Source organism: Sciurus vulgaris (assembly GCF_902686455.1).
Source record: "Sciurus vulgaris genome assembly, chromosome: 10".
NCBI classification, from domain to species: Eukaryota; Metazoa; Chordata; class Mammalia; order Rodentia; family Sciuridae; genus Sciurus; species Sciurus vulgaris.
The window spans coordinates 120,303,377-120,309,376 of NC_136470.1; positions in this window are offsets into that span (position 1 = coordinate 120,303,377).

Sequence of the window (6,000 nt, forward strand, 5' to 3'; positions counted from 1 at the left end):
TGCATGTCGGCTTCTGAATTCACACAAATGAGAAAAACCTGGACCAGGTGGAGAGCTGGCAGTAGTGACAGCAGCCGCGGTGGCCTGCACCCGAGGTAGTGAAACTATAAAAATTAGGAGAATTTTAAAATAATAATAATAATAATAATTAATAATAAAAGGAATAGTCCAGCCCCTTCTGTGGACCTGTTGTCCCAGAGAACAATGCAGGATAGTGGAACAATCCATGCTCACAATAATGATTCCTTAGTTGTCAGTAAATGTAGAAATCATTTTGTTCGTACTTGGTTTAAATATATGGAGAGGTATAATGGTTTTTAAAAATTTCCATCCAAAGTGTTAATATGTTTTCTTAAAAAATATCAGTGGCTCTTCATCAGAGACATTTCAGTTACCTTGAAATTTCAATAGGTGAAGCATCTGATTAATTAGTTACTCCCACTCATGTCAGTGAGAGAGAGAGTGTGTGTATGTGCGCGCGCGTGTGTGTCCATACAGACAGAAAAACCTCTTTAAGACATTTTGCTGCAGTTATATTCAAGTACAAACCTCCTCTTTGAACTTCACGTGGGCAATTTGGTTAATACAGGTATCAAAATTCTTAATTCCAGTATGGTTTTACAGAACATTGCTTTGGTGAGGTCTCAGAGGATAAAAACCACATCTATCAAATACAATTTCCCTGGAGTAGGAACAAACATCTTTTGAGTACATTAGCTCCTTCTTCACCTGAAGACATAAAACTTCAGGCTTCCCATCATCTCCTAAAAAGTAATTTTGTCATTCTCCCTCTGCTTTAAATTATCCTAAATGTTTCAGCTTCTTAAAGCCAATTGGCTTCCCCAGCACTGGCTATGTTTTCGAAATTACTTTTCTTTCCTTAGAAAGAATTCCTATATATTATTTTTCCTCTGTGACTTCATGAATTTAAATACAATAGTTATATAAACCATATATATGTTTTGTTACGCACACATATATACAATTGTATATATGTACAACATATTACATATTATCAATACTTTTTGACTTACGGCAAAAGTAGACCTCTAACCAACAGATGTTGGGGTTCTGCTTCCATTTAAAAGGAAGAAAGAAAAAAAATATGAATCTTACCTTCATTTAGATTAATCAAGAATTTAAAAATAGTATTTCACCTCTCCATGTTAGCTTGTTACACATTAATGTTTTAATCCTTTACTGGTTACTCTAAGTAGTTCCACCTGTATCCTTGGGTTTATTAGTTTGTCATGAATTAAAACTTTTAGCATTTCTCAGATAATGTAAGAATTTAAAAACTTAAACTTTGTTTACCTTCAACTTTTGTTAGACATTTTAATAGTATACTTGTTTCTAACCCTTTCAGATAAGATTATTTTAATATAGTCAATAGTCACTCATATTTATGCCCATTTCACCCTTTCTGTAGCTGTTCCTGCCTTGCTGCATTTCCCTGGTCCCACTGGGGTCATTCTTATTTACTTGAAAATTTCCTATAGCATTTTCTTTCAGTAAAAGTCCACTTGCCCTGGGCTGGGGATATAGCTCAGTTGATATAGTGCTTGCCTTGGAAGCACAAAGGCCCTAGGTTCAATTCCTAACACCTCAAAAAAAAAAAAGTCACCTATTTAAAAAAAATATTGTCCTAACCTCTTTATTTCTTCATATATATAATTTTTTTCCTGGAGGGTATTTTTGCTGACTGTGGGATTCTGGGCTGCAGTTTCTTCTTTTAACATTTTAAACATGAAAGAATTCCATCCTTTCATTGCTTCTGTTTAATAGTTAACTATCAGTCCCACTGTCCAGTGCTTGAAGATAATGTTGCACTTTTTCTTCCGGCTGTTGTTTGATTTCCTCTTTATCTTTCACTTTAAGCAGTTTGACTAGACTATTTTACATCCTGCTTGAGATTTTAGAGTTTCTTTAGCCTAAGGCTTGATGTCTTAGGTGAATCATTTTTGCAAATTCTTAGCCATTCCCTCTGCAAATATTGCTTTTGCCCGATTTTTAAAATATCTTCCTGACCTGGTTCTTTGATTAAAAGTATGTTTGCCATTTTCACTTTATTATTATGTCTCATCTGTTTTCTGCATTTTCTGTTCTCACTGTACTTTGGCATGCATATTTTATTATGAAATATCTTCACTTTCACTAATACGTATTTGAGTTTGTCTTTAGAATCGTCCATTGACTTCTCATATTGAATTTGTTCATTTGGTAATATTTGCTTATTTATACTGGAATTTTAATTTAGCTCCTTGAAATAGAACCCTTTCCTTTCATAAAATTTTCCATATTGTCATCTATTTTCTTAAACATGTTAATCTTTCAGAAATCTTAGTAGTCAAAAGACTTTAGTAGAAAATAAACCTGCCAAAAGATGACATTGCCGTGGCCCCATTGAACCTTTTCTCTACAAGTAGGGACAGTAAGCCCCAAATATAAAGGTAAGAAGTCATGACCATTATATATAGGAAAAGAGAGGGTGACCTGTGTTTAATGACCTAGAACTGATTGCAGAGTTTACAGGTGAAATAGGACTTTGGTGATCATGTAGACTAAACCCACTATGGTGCCTAGCATCTTGTACCTGAAGAGCACTTAATATGTATGTCTACATAAAGAACACATTCCCTAGATGAGTCTGTCAGCTTTCCATCACTATGACCAAATACCTGAGAAAAACAACTTAAAGAAGGAAAGATCTACTTTGGCTTATGATTTCAGAGGTTTCAGTGCATAACTGAAATGGCTCCATCACTGTAGGTTTGTGGTGAGGCAGAGTATCATGGTGGGCAGCATATGGTTGAGCAAAACTTCTCACCTCATGGTGACCTGGAAGCAGAAAGAGGAAAGGGGAGAGGGAGAGGGCATGACCTTAGTGATCTATTTCCTTCCACTAGGCTTTACCTCCTACAGTTTTTACCAGTTCTTAGTAGTACCACAGGTTGGTGACCAGATCTTTAGCACAATGCCTTTAAGGGACATTTCAGATCCAGATCATAACAATGAATAAATTAAGCCCAGAAAGTGACCCACCTAAGACACACAATACAAATAGTGCTGAGATAGAGTTCAATTCTGGAGAATGTCACATGGACTTATTATATCTGCAAAGTATTGTTCACTGATGCATGCCATTTTTATTTTTATTTTTGCTTATCAGACATTTCACTATAAAATTTTTCAACATATACAAAGTAAATGGAATGACTTACAAAGTAGTTAGAAAAATGGATCTGCATGTACATATCAGCCAAGTTCAAAATCATTCACTACTCTAAGGATTATTTCAACTAATTACTATTTATTCCTCTACCATTTTCTAATCCTCAACTCATTATCTTTTAACAGAAATTTCAAGGTAAAATTTACAAGCTTTGAAAAGACAAATCTTAACTACGCAATGTCAGCAAATGGATTTATTTATATAACCATGCTATTATGGACTAAATTGTGTCACCTCCCAAATTCACATACTGAAGCCTTAGCTCCCAGCATGTCTTTGGAGACAGAGCCTACAGGGAGGTAATTAAGTCTAAGTGAGGTCATAAGGACAGAGCCTTAATCTGATATTAAGTAAGAATAGTTAGTAAAATGGTCAGGCAGTCAGGGTAATGGACCCCAATTAAGGTTTTTTTTCCCCCCTGAATGTAAAGACTGCTCAATTAGGTTAACCTGTAGAAACATTCCAACATTTCAGTCAACTCCTTTGTCCCAGAGCATTGAGAAAAATGGGAGTTGACCAGCAATGTATGAGTGTACCTTTCTCCCCACATCCTTGCCAACACCTGTTGTTGCTTGTATTCTTGATAATCGCCATTCTTATTGGGGTGAGATGGAATCTTAGGGTGGTTTTGATTTGCATTTCTCTTATTACTAGAGATGTTGAATATGTTTTCATATATCTGTTGATTGCTTGTAGATCTTCTTCTGTGAAGTGTCTGTTCTTTTCCTTAGCCCATTTGTTGATTGGATTATTTGTATTCTTGGTGTAGAGTTTTTTGAGTTCTTTATATATTCTGGAAATTAGTGCTCTATCTGAAGTATAAGTGGCAAAGATTTTCTCCCACTCTGTAGGTTCTCTTTTCACAATGCTGATAGTTTCCTTTGCTAAGAGAAAGCTTTTTAGTTTGAATCTATCCCAGTTATTGATTCTTGCTTTTATTTCTATTGCTATGGGAGTCCTGTTAAGGAAGTCTGGTCCTAAGCCGACATGTTGAAGATCTGGACCTACTTTTTCTTCTATAATCTGCAGGGTCTCTGGTCTGATTCCGAGGTCCTTAATCCATTTGAGTTTAGTTTCGTGCATGGTGAGAGATATGAGTTTAGTTTCATTCTGTTGCATATGGATTTCCAATTCTCCCAGCACCATTTGTTGAAGAGGCTATCTTTTCTCCATTGCATATTTTTGGCACCTTTGTCTAGTATGAGAAAATTGTACTTATTTGGGTTTGTGTCCGTGTCCTCTATTCTGTACCATTGATCTACCTTTCTATTTTGGTACCAATACCATGCCGTTTTTGTTACTATTGCTTTGTAGTAGAGTTGAAGATCTGGTATTGCAATACCCCCTGTTTCACTCTTCCTGCTAAGGATTGCTTTAGCTATTCTGGGTTTCTTATTCTTCCAGATGAATTTCATAATTGCTTGCTCTATTTCTGTAAGGTACATCATTGGGATTTTAATTGGAATTGCATTGAATTTGTATAGCACTTTAGGTAGTATGGCCATTTTGACAATATTAATTCTTCCTATCCAAGAACATGGGAGATCTTTCCATCTTCTAAGGTTTTCTTCAATTTCTTTCTTTAGTGTTGTATAGTTCTCATTGTAGAGGTCTTTCACCTCTTTTGTGAGATTGATGCCCAAGTATTTTTTTTTTTTTCAAGGCTATTGTGAATGGGGTAGTTTTCCTAATTTCTCTTTCTGAAGATTCATCACTTATGTATAAAAATGCGTTGGATTTATGAGCATTGATCTTGTAACCTGCTACTTTACTGAATTCACTTATGAGTCCTAAGAGTTTTCTGGTGGAATTTCTTGTTCATTCTTATGTTGATGGACATTTGAATTTATTCCAGTTTTTAGCTATTGTGACTTGTAGTGCTGTGAACATTCTTAAACAATGTTTTTGGTAGACATAGTCTGATTTCTCTTGGGCAAATGCCTAGGAGTAAAGTTACTGGGTCAAAGGGTATATTTAGCCATTCTGTGACTGTGTCATATCTCATTGGAATTTTAGCTGACATTTCTCTGACTAATGATATGGAACATTTTAAAAATGTACTTATTGGTCATTTATATATTTTCCTCTGTGAATTGTCTGCTGTGTCTTTTCCTATTTTCAGTTTATTATTATTGTTGTTAGGTGGTAGCAATTCATTATGTGTTCTGGATATAAGTTCTTTGTCAGACTTATGGTTTATGACATTTTCCATATGTCTATGGCTTGCCTAGTTTTTTCATAATGCTATCTCTTGATGAGCACAAGTTTTAAATCTGACAATGTCTAATTTATCAAAATTTTCTTCTATGATAATCATTTTCTGTGTTCTGCCTATGCAATCTTTGACCATGCCACTTTGTGAATACAGTCTCCTGTATCTTCTTTGAGAAGATCTATGGTTTTAGCTTTTATGTTTAGGTCTGTGATCTCTCTTAATACTGAAGATCGGATTGTGTAGAAGGCTTTGCAATAACTTGCTCCCATCTCTAGTGCTATTGCATTGAACTTTTCATGTGTCTTTGAAAACACTTCTTAAATCATATGGGAGACTGCGTGACTTTCTGTATATTTAATGATTCTTTTGTTCTCAGACATTTAAACTCCCCCCCTCTGCTATTATAAATAATATTTGTAATGAAAACTTCTGCATATATATGTGCATTTTGGATGCATTCTTAGAAAGGGAATTACTGGGCCAAAGTATATGAAACATCTTTAAGACACTTCATACACATCATATCCCCAAATGCTTTCCAGAAAAGAATTTA